At 38.0% G+C, this 15172-nt stretch overlaps 1 protein-coding gene and 1 long non-coding RNA gene across 3 annotated transcripts in view; one reads left to right on the top strand and one right to left on the bottom strand.

Annotated features, from left to right (window-relative positions):
* The window catches only part of LOC139081069 (uncharacterized), a 30497-nt gene extending 15617 nt beyond the window's left edge, over positions 1–14880 (bottom strand). The window contains exon 1 of the long non-coding RNA XR_011536021.1: positions 14692–14880. This is a non-coding gene — a long non-coding RNA (uncharacterized lncRNA). The remainder of the gene's footprint in view (positions 1–14691) is intronic.
* A 47-nt stretch (positions 14881–14927) lies between these two features.
* The window catches only part of ZMAT1 (zinc finger matrin-type 1), a 207330-nt gene continuing 207085 nt past the window's right edge, over positions 14928–15172 (top strand). Inside the window, exon 1 of one of the 2 annotated variants that reach the window (XM_070605056.1) lies at positions 14928–15117. The gene's annotated coding sequence lies outside the window, so the exon portion shown is untranslated. The remainder of the gene's footprint in view (positions 15118–15172) is intronic. The other variant, XM_070605057.1, reaches the window with a different exon arrangement.

Genomic DNA, 15172 nt, shown 5'->3' with positions numbered 1-15172 from the left:
TGCCAAAACTTGGAAGAAATCAATATGTTCTTCAGTAGGTGAATGGATAAATACACTGTGGTACATGCAGACAATGGAATATTATTCAGTGCTAAAAATAAAGGAGCTATCAAACCACAAAAAGACATGGATAAAATGTAGATGCATATTACTTAGTGAAAGAAGCCAATCTGAAAAGGCTACATACTGTACGATTCCAACTATATGACATTCTGAAAAAGTGAAAATTATGGAGACCATAAAAACATCAGTAGTTGCCAGGAGTTTAGGGGAAGGAAGGGCTGAATAGACAGAGCATAGGGAATTTTTAGGGCAGTGAAACTATCCTGTACACTACCATAATGATGGATACATGTAACTATACATTTTTCCAAACTCAAAAAATGTAAACCACCAAGAGCGAACCCTAGTGTAAACTATGAACTTTGATTGATTATGAGGTGTCAATGTTGGCTCATTGACTGTAATAAATATACCAAACTCAGGTAGGATGTTGATGGTAGGGGAGGCTGTGTGTTTGGAGGGAAGGAAGTATGTAAGAACTCTACGTTCTGCTCAATTTTGCTCTGAATCTAAAATTTCTGTAAAAATAGTTATCAATTTTAAAAAAAGAAGTGGCAAACAATTAACTGGGTTTTCTGTGAGAAAAAAAGAAATGAAAATCAGGTGTTCTGTTTTTTGTAAAAAAGGCTAGTGACCTTTTTTATTTTTATTTTTTGCTGGGAAAGATCCACCCTGAGCTAACAGCTATTGCCAATATTCCTCTCTTTTTTTTTTTCCTCCCCAAAGCACCGGTGAATAGTTGTAGATTCTAGCTGTAAGCCCTTCTAGTTATTCTATGTGAGCTGCCACCACAGCATGGCTACTGACAGATGTGTGGTGTGGTTCTGTGCCCAGGAACCAAACCCAGGCTGCTGAAGTGGAGCGTGCCAAACTTTAACCACTAGGCCATCAGGGCTAGCTCTCAGAGGTTATTTTTAAAATGAGAATTCCAGAATGACTTAGTACTTTATAACTTAGTACTCTAAGTAAACTATGACTTAGCACTCTAAACTATAAATATTTGTATTTATAATTTGATTTAAAAGTAAATATTGAATAATTAAACAGTTCTTTCTGACAGCCCCCCTTGCAAAAAAAAAAAAAAAAAAGACAACTCAAGTAATGGGCTCAAAAGCAGAATGAAAAAGAAGGAAGAAAGAATCAGTAAAGTTAAAAACAGAGAATAAAAATTACCTAATCTAAGCAACAGAGGAAAAATAGACCAAAAATAAAAGAAGAAAGCCTCAGGGACTTGTGAGACTATAAAAAGAAGATTTAACATTTATGTCATTGATGTCTTGGAAGGAGAGAAGAAATAGGATATGGGTGAAAAAGTATTCAAAGAAATAATGTTTGAAGACTTTACAAATTTTCAAGAAGCTAAGTGAATCCAAAATAAGAGAAACCAAAAGAAATCTACAAAAAGACAAATAATAATTAAATATCAGAAAACTAAATACAAAGAAAAAATCCTAAAAGCAGTGAGAGAGAAATGATGCTTTACCTGTAGAAGAAAAACAGTTTGAACCACAATAAATTCCTTATCAGAAACAATAAAATTCAGAAGGAAGTGTGGGGACCTAGAATTGGCCACCCCAAGATATGTCTCTTTGGCATCAGGATTATTTGAGGCTCATTGCTTTTGATAAACTGGGACAGGCAAGGAGGCTCTGAGGAATGGAACTTGCCCTTTGTTAGGACACGTTTACATTTGTAAGGTAAATCTCTATCTGTAAAAGGCGCCTCCCTCTCTGTACCAGGAAGAAGAAAGGCGATGACCTACTCTCCAAAAACTCTTAATCAATACCAAAGGCAAGGACTTAAAATCTGCATTTTATTGTGCTAGTCTGGTAACCTCCTGTAACTGACTTCCCTCCCCCTCCCAACGTTGGCATCTCCTTAAAGATTAAGCATCTTTCTTTAGGCTGGGAACCGACTGCGGCGCTCATCTGTGACCCCCCCCCAGCCCGAGGCAACACACCTGCCACCCTGCGGTGCTCACTGAGACAGCAGACCTATCTGCCATTTCCATCAAGCGCTGTGCTGACAGAGCAGCCTCGTGACTATTGTAAAAGGGACTTTTCAATCACATGTGAAACACCCTGTTTGGGGCTATATAACCACTCTGTGCACCCCACTTCTTCGGTGCCCTTTCTTCCTTCGGGAAGAAAGGCCCCGGGCCATGGTTCCTCAGAAAGCTTTGTTTAATTTTCTCTTGCTATTCTGTCTCATGTGAATTTAATTCGTTCTCCAGCTAGAGGAACCCCCATTTGGGGAGAGGAAATGTCCTCCTCCCCTACAGAAGTGACACATTTTTCGCATACTGAAAGTAAAAAACTGTGAGCCCTGGAATCTATATCCAGCTAGATTATCCTTCAGAAATGAAGGAGAAATAAAGACATTTTCATATGAAGGAAAACTAAGAATTTCTCACCAGTAGATGTACCCTAAAACAATGGTTAATGGATGTTCTTAAAAGAGAAAGGAACAGATAGAAGAAACATTGGAGCAGTAGGAAGGAAGGAGGAAGAACAGAAGAGCAAAAATATGAGTAAAAACAATAGATTTTACTTCTCCTCTTGAGATTTATAAATGATGTTTGAGGGATGAAGCAAAAAATATAACATTGTTTGATGTGGCTCTCAATGTATGTAAAGGAAATATTTAAGACAATTCTATATAAATGGTGGAGGGTAAAGGGGCTTAAAAGGAGGTAAAGTTTCTACACTTCAATAGAATTGGTAAAATGTCAACAACAGACAGTGATGATGTATCTACAGCCAAAAATCTATACAGACAGATATATTCAAAAAACCAATAAACAAATAAAACTGGAATTCTAAAAATCTGTTCAAGTAACCTATAGGAAAGCAGGGAAAAGAGAACAGAGAAACAAAAAACAGAGGGAAAAAACAGAAAACAAAAAATAAAATTACAATCTTTTAAAAAAAATTTTTATTGTGGTCTAAATAGTTTATAACATTGTGAAATTTCAGTTGTACATTCATATTTGTCAAACACTATATAAATGGGCCCCTGCATCCCTTGTGCCCACCCTCCCCCCACTTGCCCCTGGTAACCACTAAATTGTTCTCTTTGTCAGTAAATTTGTTTATAGTCTACATATGAGTGAAGTCATACGGTGTTTGACTTTCTCTGTCTGGCTTATTTCACTTAGCATGATTTGCCCTCGAGGTCCATCCAGGTGGTCGCAAGTGGGACAATTATGTCTTTTTTTATGGATGAGGAGTATTCCCTGTATATATTTACCACATCTTCTTTATCCAATCATCAGTCATTGGGCACTTGGGATGCTTCCATGTCTGGGCTATTGTGAATGACGCTGCAATGAACATAGGAGTTCATAAGTCTCTTTGTATTGATGATTCAAGTTCTTTGGATAAATATCCAGTAGTAAGATAGCTGGGTCATATGCCATTTCTATTTTTAATTTTTTGAGAAATCGCCATACTGTTTTCCAAAGTGACTGCACCAGTTTGCATTCCCACCAGTAGTGGATGAGGATTCCCTTTTCTCCACAACCTCTCCAACATTTATTATTTTTTATCTTGGTGATTATAGCCATTATAACGGGTGTAAGGTGATATCTAAGTGGAGTTTTGATTTGTATTTCCCTGGTGATTAGCGATGTTGAGCATCTTTTCATGTACCTATCGGCCATCTGTATATCTTCTTTGGAAAAATGTCTGTTCATATCCTCTGCTCACTTTTTTATTGGGTTGTTTATTTCTTTTGTAGTTCAGTTGTGTGAGCTCTTTATATATTATGGAGATTAAGCCCTTACTGGATATATGATTTGCAAATATTTTCTCCCAGTTGGTGGGTTGTTTTTCATTTTGATCCTGGTTTCCTTTGCCTTCCAGAAGGTCTTTAGTCCGATGAAGTCCAAATTGTTTATTTTTTCTTTTGTTTCCCTTGGCTGAGTGGACATCGTACTTGTGGAGATCCTTTTAAGGCTGATGTCAAAGAGTGTACTGCCTATAATTTCTTCGAGATGTTTTATGGCTTCAGGTGTTACCTTCAAGTCTTTGATCCATTTTGAGTCTATTTTTGTGTATGGAGAAAGGTAACAATCTACTCCCATTCTTTTGCATGTGGCTGTCCAGTTTCCCCAGCACCATTTATTGAAGAGGTTTTCCTTTCTCCATTGTGTGTTCTTGGCTCCTTTGTCGAAGATTAACTGTCCATATATGCGTGGTTTTAATTCTGCTCTTTCAATTCTGTCCCATTGATCTGTGCTCCTGTTTTTGTACCAGTACCATGCTGTTTTGATTACTATAGCTTTGTAGTATGTTTTGAAGTCAGGAATTGTGATATCACCAGCTTTGTTCTTGTTTCTCAGGATTGCTTTGGCTATTCGGGGTCTTTTGCTGCCCCATATGAATTTTAAGATTCTTTCTTCTATTTCTGTTAGGAATGCCATTGAGATTCTGATCGGGATTGCACCGAATTTGTAGATAGCTTTAGGTAGTATGGATATTTTAATTACATTTATTCTTCCAATCCATGTACATGGAATATCTTTCCATTTGTTTATGTTATTATCGATTTCTTTCAGTAATGTCTTATAGTTTTCCTTATATAGGTCATTCACCTCCTTGGTTAAGTTTATTCCTAGATATTTTATTCCTTTTGTTACGATTGTAAATGTGGTCGTATTTTTGAGTTCTTGTTCTGTTAGTTCACTATTAGAGTATAGAAATACCACTGATTTTTGTACGTTGACTTTGTACCCTGCAACTTTGTTGTAGTTGTTGATCATTTCTAATAGTTTTCCAATGGATTATTTAAGGTTTCTTCATATAAAATCATGTCATCTGCAAAGAGTGAGAGTTTCGCTTCTTCATTGCCTATTTGGATTCCTTTTATTTCTTTTTCCTGCCTAATTGCTCTGGCCAAAACCTCTAGTACTATGTTGAATAAGATTGGTGAGAGTGGGCATCCTTGCCATGTTCCTGTTCTCAGAGGGATGACTTTCAGTTTTTCCCCAATGCGTATGTTGGCTGTGGGTTTGTCATGTATGGCCTTTATTATGCTGAGGTACTTCCCTTCTATCCCCATTTTGTTAAGAGTTTTTATCATAAATGATGTTGTAGCTTGTCAAATGCTTTCTCTGCATCTATTGAGATGATCACGTGGTTTTTATTCCTCATTTTCTTAGTAGGCTGTACCACATTGATTGATTTGCAGATCTTGAACCATCCCTGTGCCCCTGGTACGAATCCCACTTGATCATGGAGAATGATCTCATTGATGTATTACTGCATTCAGTTTGCCAATATTTTTTTGAGGATTTTTGCACCTATGTTAATCTGTGATATTGGCTTGTCATTTTCCTTCTTTGTGTTGTCCTTGTCTGGTTTTGGGATCAGAGTGATGTTGGCCTCATTGAATGTGTTAGGAATATTTCCGTCTTCCTCATTTTTTTGGAATAGTTTGAGAAGAATAGGTAATAAATTGTCTTTGCATGTTTGGTAGAATTCTCCCAAGAAGCCATCTAGTCCTGGACTTTTATTTTTGGGGAGGTTTTTGATTACTGTTTCAATCTCTTTACTTGTGATTGGTCTATTCAGATTCTCTATTTCTTCTTGTTTCAGTTTTGAAGGTTGTAAGAGTCTAAGAATTTATCCACTACTTCTAGATTGTCCAGTTTGTTGGCATGTAGTTTTTCATTGTATTCTCTTGTAATCTTTTGTCTTTCTGTGGCATCCATTGTGATTTCTCCTCTTTCATTTCTAATTTTGTTTATTTGAGCCTTCTCTCTTCTTTTCTTAGTGAGTCTGGCTAAGGGTTTGTCAGTTATGTTTATCTTTTCAAAGAATCAGCTCCTTGTTCCATTGATCCTTTTTACAGTCTTTTTTGTTTGAATTTCATTTATTTCTGCTCTAATTTTTATTATTTCCCTCCTGCTGAGTTTGGGCTTTCTTTGTTCTTCTTTTTCTGATTCTGTTATGTGTAGCTTAAGATTGTGTATTTGTGCTTTTTCTTGTTTGTTAATGTGGGCCTATATTGCTATAAATTTCCCTCTTAGAACCACTTGTGTTGCACCCCATAAGAGTCAGTATGGTGTGTTTTCATTCTCATTTGTCTCCAAATATTTGTTGATTTCTCCCTTTATTTCTTCGATGATTCATTGGTTGTTCAGTAGCATGTTGTTTAGTCTCCTCATTTTTGTTCCTTTTCCAGCCTTTTCCTGTAGTTGATTTCTAGTTTCATGGCATTATGGTCAGAAAAGATAGTAGATATGATTTCAATCTTCTTAAATTTGTTGAAGTTTTCTTTGTTTCCCAATATATGGCCTATCCTTGAGAATGTTCCATGTGCACTTGAGAAGAAGGTATATTCTGCTGTTTGGGGATGAAGTGCTCTCTTTATATACCTATTAAGTTCATCTGGTCTAGTTTTTCATTTAAGTCCACTATCTCCTCGTTGACTTTTTGTCTGGATGATCTATCCATTGATGTAAGTGGGGTGTTGAGGTTGCCTACTATTACTGTGTTGTTGTTGATATCTCCTTTTAGGTTTGTTTATAGTTGCTTTATGAACTTTGGGGCTCCTGTGTTGGGTGCATACATGTTTATAAGTGTTATGTCTTCTTGGTGGAGAGTCCCTTTTATCATTATATACTGCCCCTCTATGTCTCTCTTTACCAGTTGTATCTTGAAGTCTACTTTGTCTGATACAGGTATGGCAACACTTGCTTTCTTTTGTTTGCCATTAGCTTGGAGTATTGTCTTTCATCCCTTCACTCTGAGCCTACGTTTGTCTCTAGAGTTGAGATGTATTTCCTGGAGGCAGCATAATGTTGGGTCTTGTTCTTCAGTCCATCCTGCCACTCTGTGTCTTTTGATTGGAGAATTCAATCCATTTACTTTTAGAGTGAATATTGATATATGAGGGCTTGATACTGCCATCTTACTGCACGTTTCCTGGTTCTTCTGCATTTCCTTTGTTTCTCATCCTGTGTATTTTGGACTACCAATTTGATTAGGTAGTTTTCTCTGTTTGCTTTCTTCATTTTCTCCTTCATTTTTGTAAATGTCTCTGTTCTAATTGTTTCATGGTTACCCTTAGGTTTGTATAAAAAATCTCATAGTTGAGATAGTCCATTTTCTGATAACCTCTTATTTCCATAGACTATACTGATTCCATCCCTTCCCTCTTCCCCTTCTAAGTTATTTTTGTCATATCTTTTTCCATCTTGTGTTATGAGTTTGTGGTTAGAAAGATAAGATCATTTTTGTTTTGGTGTTTTCCTTTTCTTTATCCTTGATGTTAAAGTTAAGTGTTGACTAATCTGATCTGATAGAGAGCTGTCATTTTATGATTATTGCTTACCTATTCATTTCCTTGCTCAGGAATTTGTAGCCCCTTTCCTATTTTTTTATTTCAGGTATGAGGCCTTCTTGAGGATTTCACATGGGGGTGTGTGTCTTATGGAAATGAACTCCCTTAGCTTTTGTTTACCTGTGAAAGTTTTTATTTCTCCATCATATCTGAAAGAGATTTTCGTTGGATAGAGTATTCTTGGCTGGAAGTTTTTGTCTTTCAGAATTTTGAATATATCATTCCACTCTCTCCTAGCATGTAACGTTTCTGCTGAGAAATTCACTGAAAGCCTGAGAGGGGTTCCTTTGTAAGTTATTTTCTTCTCCCTTGCTGCCCTTAGTATATTTTCTTTGTCCTTGACTTTTGCCAGCTTCACTACTGTATGCCTTGGACTGGGTCTTTTTACATTGACAAAGTTACAAGATCTGGAGACCTCTTTCACATGGATTTCCAGCTCTCTGCCCTGGCTTGGGAAGTTCTCAGCTATTATTTCTTTGAAAAAGCTTTCTGCTCCATTCTCCTTCTCTTCCCTCTCTGGAATACCTATAATCCTTATGTTGCATTTCCTGCTTGAGTCAGATATTTCTCTGAGAGCTTCTTCATTTCTTTTTAGTCTTAGTTCTCTCTCTTCTCCTCTGTCTGAAGCATTTATATAGTACTATCTTCTAACTGGCTGATTCTTTCCTCCATATTGTCAGCTCTGTTGTTTAGGGAGTCCAGATTTTTGTTTATTTCATCCATTGTGGTTTTCATCTCCAACAATTCTGATTCTTTCTTCTTTATGGTTTCAATCTCCTTTGTGAAGAAACTCCTGAATTCATTAATTTGTCTTTCTGTGTTTTCTTGTAACTTGTTGAGTTTCTTTTATGATAGTTGTTTTGAATTTTTTGTCATTTAAGTTATGGATTTCTGTTCCTTCAGGGTTGGTTTCTGGGTACTTATCACTTTCCTTCTGCACTGGAGCTTTAATATACCTATTCATACTGCTTGATGGAGTAGATTTTTGCTTTCTCGTGGTGTTCTTATCAGGCCACAGCTGCCACATACCGTCAAAGGATGGAGATCAGGCACTGTGTATTCTAGGCCTGGCATGAACAGGGGCTCCCCAGCTCCAACCACTGACTGCTTTTCTTTATGAGCAACTGATGCTATGTCAGATCTGGTGCACCAGGCAGGGGCAGTGGCACTCTCCTTCCCAAGAGCTTCCCCCAGCCCCTGCTTGTCTCTCTGTATGGAGCTCTGGGCAATTGTAGGACTGTGCACTTTCCCTTCTTCCGCTGCTGCTGCCAAGCTCTCCACACTGTGCTCTGGAGGATTAGGGAGCTGGAGTACTGGATGGGGGTGGAACACCTCTCTCACCTGTGCACTTTCCCCTCTGCCACTGCCACACCTTCTGTGCTGTGCTCTGGATGATTCTGGGGCTGGAGTACTGAGTGGGGGCAGGGCACCTCTCTCAACTGCACACTCTCCCCTCCACGGTTGACACACTCTCTGTGCCATGCTCTGGATGATTCTGGGGCTGGAGTACAGGGCAGGACGGGGTACTCTTTTCACCTGTGCACTTCCCACCACTGTGGCCCCTCTCTCTCCATGGAGCTCCTGCAGATCAGCTTCCACTTGTTCTGGAGGATCCAGCCCCACCACCACCTTCAGGCCTATGGCTGTGTGGGTCTCCCAGATGTCTTTTGTGATGTGTATATGTCCTCTATTGGTGTATGAATGTCATTTTGGTTGTATGTTAGAGGAGAGAATTCAAGGGAAGAACTCACTCCACCATGATGCTGGAATCACTCCAGACTTTAACATATCAATAATTATGTTAAATGTAAATCATTTAAATATGCGAATTATAAGACAGAGCTTAACAGAGTGGATTAAAAAAATAACCTGACCCAACTCAGTGCTGTCTGTAAGAAATTCACTTCAAATACAGTCATGCACCACATAACAATGTTTTGGTCAATGACACATTGTGTATATGACAGTGGTCCTATAAGGTTAGTAACATATAGCCTAGGTGTGTAGTAGGCTATACCATCTAGGTTTGTGTTCACACAATGATGCTCACACAGTGATGAAATTGCCTAATGATACATTTCTCAGAATGTATCCCCATCACTAAGCGATGCATGAATGTAGAGCTATATAAATTGTTTGAAAGTGAAAGGCTGTAAAAAGATACAACAGGCAAATTTTATCAGAAGAAAGCAGCAGTGGATATATTTGCAATAGGTAAAGCAGACTTCAGAGCAAAGGAAATTACTGGACACAGAGAGGGATATTACATAATGACAAAAGAGTCAATCCACCAAGAGGATATAGCAATCCTAAGTGTGTATGCATCAAACAACAGAGCTGAAAACTATAGATTTATAAACATATATCTATATTTCAGATAGAACTGAAGTAAAAAATACACAATTTATTCAGACTTCAAAACCCCTTTCTCTAAAATTGATACATCTAGACAGTCTCTGTCATTTAACTTGTGTGTTTAGACTATTTACATTAAAACTAATTGTCAAAATATTTGAATTTCTGTCATTTTATTATTCATTTTCTGTTTGTCCTCATTTTCATTCCTCTGTTTCCCCTTTCTTGCCTTCTTTTGGCTTATGTGAACATTACTTGATACTTCATTTTAATTTTTCTATTTTGACTTGACTATATCTCTTTGTATAACATTTTTAGTGGTTTTCTCTAAAACTACCTATTTGAATTTTTGCAGTTTATTTAAAATCAGTATTTACCACTTCAAATGACATGTAGAAACCTTGCTGTCTTATACATCTGCTTAACTTCCCTCTTAATGTTATAGTTCTCTTATGTATATTATTTACATTCACTGAAACATCATGAAAAAATATTATATTTTTTTGCTTTTAACAGTTAAAATTTTTTAATGAACTCAAGAGGAGATGAAAAGTCTATTATATTTACTCAGTCATTTACCATTTCTATTGCTTTGCTTCTGCAAGTGCATTCATGATATTTATTTAAAAAAAATAAGGCATTCTCAAGATAAAAAACAACAAATGTTGGAGAGGCTGTGGAGCAAAGGGAACCCTCATACACTGCTGGTGAGAATGCAAACTGGTGCAGCCACTATGGAAAAAGTATGGAGATTTCTCAAAAAATTAAACACAGAAATACCATATGACCCAGCTATCCCACTACTGGGTATTTATACAAAGAACTTGAAATCAACAATTTAAAGAGACTTATGCACCCCTATGTTCACTGCAACATTATTCACAATAGCCAATACGTAGAAGCAAACCAAGAACCCATAAACTGATGAATGGATAAAGAAGATGTGATATATATATATATATATATATATATATATATATATATACATACACACACACACAAAATGGCATACTACTTAGCCATAAAAAAGACAAAATCATCCCATTTGCAACAACGTGGATGGACCTTGAAATTATTATGTTAAAGGAAATAATCCAGACAGAGAAAGACAAACACATAGGATTTCACTTATATGTGGAAAATAAAAAAAACACATAGACAAAGAGAACAGATTAGCAGTTACCAGAGGGGAGGGGATTTGGGGAGTGAGTATAAGGGGTAAAGGGGCACATATATAAGATTACTGACAAGTAATACCATACAACTGAAATTTCACAATGTTATAAACCGTTATGACCTCAATAAAATAAAATAAATAAGGTATTCTCCTCCTTATAATAGTGTAGCTTACTTTTACTTACTAGTAGTATATATTGAATGTCATTCAATGGCAATAAACAGTCATTTACATCATAGGTTTTAGGGCTTGCAATAATACTAATGCCCAGGGGCTAGCCCTGTGGCTGAGTGGTTAACTTCGTGCCCAGAGTTTCGCTGGTTCAGATCCTGGGCATGGATCTAGCACCACTCATCAAGCCATGCTGAAGTGGCATCCCACATAGCAGAACTAGAAGGACTTACAACTAGAATATACAGCTATGTACTGGGGGGCTTTGGGGAGAAGAAAAAAAAAGATTGGCAACAGATGCTAACTCAGAGCCCATCTTAAAAAAAAAAAACAATACTAACGTCCATTAAAAATGAAAGTATTAAAATTAGCTAACATTTGCTTTGGGTCAGATAACCACATTTAATTCTTATAACTACACCTTGAGGGTGATCATTTTACAGATGAAGAAAATGAGGGGCAGGGAGGCTAAATTCTTTGCCTAAGCTTGTATACTTAGAAAGTGACACACTGTAGATTTGACTTCAGTCAGCATAGCTACAGAGCCCACGGATATTTAGGGCAATAGAGTTTGAGACATAGAATCACCCAGATAATATTAAGTTTCAGCAACAGAAACACACACTGATGTACACTCAAATGTACAGATCCATTGCCAAACATTTTAATAGGCTTCTTTTCCCTATAAAATAGTGTTCTTTGTATATATTTCCACAAGAACAAAATCATTAGTAAATTATTTCTTAATGTCTTTTAATATAATTTGTTTTTGAATTATCTCCATTCAATGTCTGGTTTATAACATTTCAAGCAATACAGAACTATATTTTATATATTAAATTTATACATTTATTTATATATTATGTATAAATTTACATATTTACACTTATAAATATATAATATGTAATACATAACATTTATAAAAGGAAATCACCCTGAATCTCACTCCTGCCTGATTTCCACCATCTGAACCAAAGATGTCCACTATCAATATGCTGCTGCATGTTTTGCTAGATGTGTTTCTCTGTAGGTGAGTTATTATATAGCCACAGATACACAAAATACACATATCTTTTTTCAATATTAGAATCACATTATCCCTGTTGTTCTGAAACTTGCCTTTTTTCAGTGTAAAATAGTGTATCTCCAGGTTTTCATTTGCATTTCATTAGATATGTTGTTTTAAAATGTTTTTTGAACGTGTATATTGCTCTTCACATGAATTCTCTGATTATATATGTGTTGTTTATCTACTGATGCACAACAACATACTCCAAAATAAAAGCAGCTTAAAGTAATATGTATTAACTCATCACTTTCGTGGGTCAGGAACCTGAATGTGGCTTAGCTGGGTGCCTCTGACCCCGAGTCTCTTACAAGGATGCGATTAAATTATACGCTGGGGCTACAGTCATCTTAAGGGTCAATTGGGTGAAGAACCACTTCTAAGCTCACATTTATGTCCAGTGCCATGCCTTGGGACCTCACTGGTTTTTGGCCAGAGACATTGGTTCTTTGACATGTGGGCAACGCACAGCATGGTGGCTGGCTTTCCTCAGGGTCAGCATGAGTGGCAACCTAAAACAAACCCACAGTCTCTTTGTAACTAGTCTCAGAAGTGATATCCCATCACTTCACAGGTGTTATATTCACTAGAAGCAACTAACCCTAGCTCACATTCAAGATAAGTGATTACAAAAGGGCATGAATACTTGGAGGTGTGGATAATGGAGAGTCTTTTTGGAGGCTGCCTACCACATCATTTGTGCATCTGTTATACATATCACGAGAATTAGCCCAACGTAATTTGAAAATATTTACTCTAGCCTTTTAGGATAAGCTTTGTTGACTTTTCTTTTGCCATACACAATGTTTTTAATTATAATACTATAATAATTTAAAAGTAATACAATTCACTATAAAAATTCTTAAGCAGTATTACTGACAGCATCAATTTCCCAAGGAAATTAGAGCATTCAGAGCCCTGGCAGCTTCAGGACACAATGGAAAAAGCTGTAGAGTAATTCCAGTTTTAACTACTGAGTAGGTATTTGCAAAGAGGTTTCCCTCATTTACTTAACCATCTCCTAACTCACTATAGTCTGATCTGAATTATGGATTAAATAACATGTAACTGGAATAAATGTTAACACTAAAGAGATACAATTTAGAGTATTACTTGCTTACATTAGTTTTAAAACTTTAATATCCTACTCTCCAGATCATCTTTTCCAGAGGAAACACCTACTCGTCTGACTGAGCCCCTCTCTGCCGTACTATAAACCAGTCACTTTGCATGGTCTTCATATCTAGTTCTCTTGGCCCCAGGGACAGAATTTCATCATCATCATCACCAAGATTGGTTGTTGAGGAGTGAGCATCCATGAGGGAGTGTAAAACGACCAGTCCATAAAGCCCTGGTGGTCCATCATCTATGTATTATATCACTGGGTAGATGCAATGTTTCTCGACTTTCTTTTCTTATTGTCTACTTTAGGGAGGCTTTTTATTTATTTATTTATTTTTGAGGAAGATTAGCCCTGAGCTAACTACTGCCAGTCCTCCTCTTTTTGCTGAGGAAGCGTGGCCCTGAGCTAACATCGTGCCCATCTTCCTCTACTTTATATGTGGGACGCCTACCACGGCATGGTGTGCCAAGCGGTGCCATGTCCGTACCCGGGATCCGAACCGGCGAACGCCGGGCCGCCGAGAAGTGGAACGTGCGAACATAACCGCTGCACCACCGCGCCAGCCCCTAGGGAGGCTTTTTACACCTTTTTTCCTAATCATTGCCCCATCCACAGAATATGAAATGTTTAATACTAGAGATGCGGCGTATATCTGTTTATGTACTTTAACCTTTCTGAGAGCTACAAATCATAGTACTAGCTAAGGTTTCTTCACCCTTAAGAATCAATTTTCAGTTCCTTGGGGGTGATAATGTTTCTGTTAAGAATGCATAGTATAATGTGATGAGAGCAAGAACTGGAATCCCATTTTTGCCCCTAACTTCATGCATGATGCTGGAATACTTGCTCAGCCTCTGTTAGCCTGCCTTTGGTCATCTGTAAAGGGGACCCATGATGCCTTCCTTACAGAACTGTTGTAAGGGGTAAATGAGAAATCCTGTACAAAATATGTGGCATGTAGTAAGACTTCAGCTAATGTTAGTTTGGTTCACCTTTCTCCTCTCTCCCAGAGAAGAAATGACTTTGACCTAAACCAAACGGCATAATTTCCTTAGAGACCACCTGGAAATGCAGCATCAAGAAGTAGAATGTACATACATTTACATAATGAATGAAGTTTTGGGGACATTTCTGTTTTGGAAAATGACTTTTCTGAGGGATTTGTAGTAAGGGAAGATCATCAAACCATCTTTTAGTGTTCCTAGATCATTTAGTCATGTGATTATAGGCAGCCTCAGTTTTCTGCCACAGATGGCTAACTGCTTAGCAGGAGTGTGATTTTACGAGTTCATCCTCCTAGGCTAGCTTATCTGCAAGAACCCTAGGATACCTCTCTGGTACTGACAACACCCCCTACTGTCTCTTTATAAAGAAAAAAAAAATCCTCACCGCAGGGACATGCCTTGTTCCACCAAACTGGGCAGAGTTCCTCCAGTTTCCCAGGCCCCAGTTGAGGTCTTCTACTTAGTATGCTTTCTTACGTGGTGGCCTGAACCGCGAAGGTGTTTTGCTTTCAGGAGAAACGCCAGGGGGTGGAGGAGTGTGTAGTGGTATTTCCGGTGGGGTGAACAAGTCTGCGCTTCGCGGTTGCCATAGAAACCTGACGTCAATATGGCGACCGTGACGACATTTCTATAGAGACACATGTAGCCTGGAGAAAAGAGCAGGTCTCGTCCTTAGGTGTTTGGGACTCAGCTGAGGGTGTGGGTCCCCGCGGTGGGGGCTGAGCCTCCTCGGGGTGTAGGGAGACAAAGGGACCCAGATCCAAGTCGCCTCTTTCCTGCTTTAGGATTCGGTGCCTTGGCTGGCTGCTAGGTAAAGCCATTCGGTTCCCGCCCCTTCCCAGTGAGTGTGGCGTCTTGCCCCAAGG

The sequence above is a fragment of the Equus przewalskii genome, chromosome X, assembly GCF_037783145.1.
Source record: "Equus przewalskii isolate Varuska chromosome X, EquPr2, whole genome shotgun sequence".
NCBI lineage: Eukaryota > Metazoa > Chordata > Mammalia > Perissodactyla > Equidae > Equus > Equus przewalskii.
The sequence above is the reverse complement of the archived record's forward strand: the minus strand, read 5'-3'. Positions and strand labels throughout refer to the sequence as shown.